Here is a 283-nt window from a genome sequence, read left to right as displayed (position 1 = left end):
TTTTTTTTTTTTTTTTTTTTTTTATTTGAGATAGACTACGTAGGAGTATGCTGTACATAAAAGTAAAAGCTAGTGCTTTGTCTTAGTAGTTTTAAGAAATTACAACAAATTAAGTTCTCTTGTATTGAAAATAACATGATTGTATGTTTTGCATTCCTAGAAGTAGGTTAACTGTGTTTTTAAATTGTTATAACTTCACACCTTTTTGAAAATCTGCCCTACAAAATTTGTTTGGCTTAAAACGTCAAAGCCGTGGCAATTTGTTCCTTGATGTGATTGTATT

Source organism: Antrostomus carolinensis, unplaced genomic scaffold, assembly GCF_000700745.2.
Source record: "Antrostomus carolinensis isolate BGI_N321 unplaced genomic scaffold, ASM70074v2 scaffold14221, whole genome shotgun sequence".
Lineage (NCBI taxonomy): Eukaryota > Metazoa > Chordata > Aves > Caprimulgiformes > Caprimulgidae > Antrostomus > Antrostomus carolinensis.
This window is presented reverse-complemented; position numbering follows the sequence as displayed.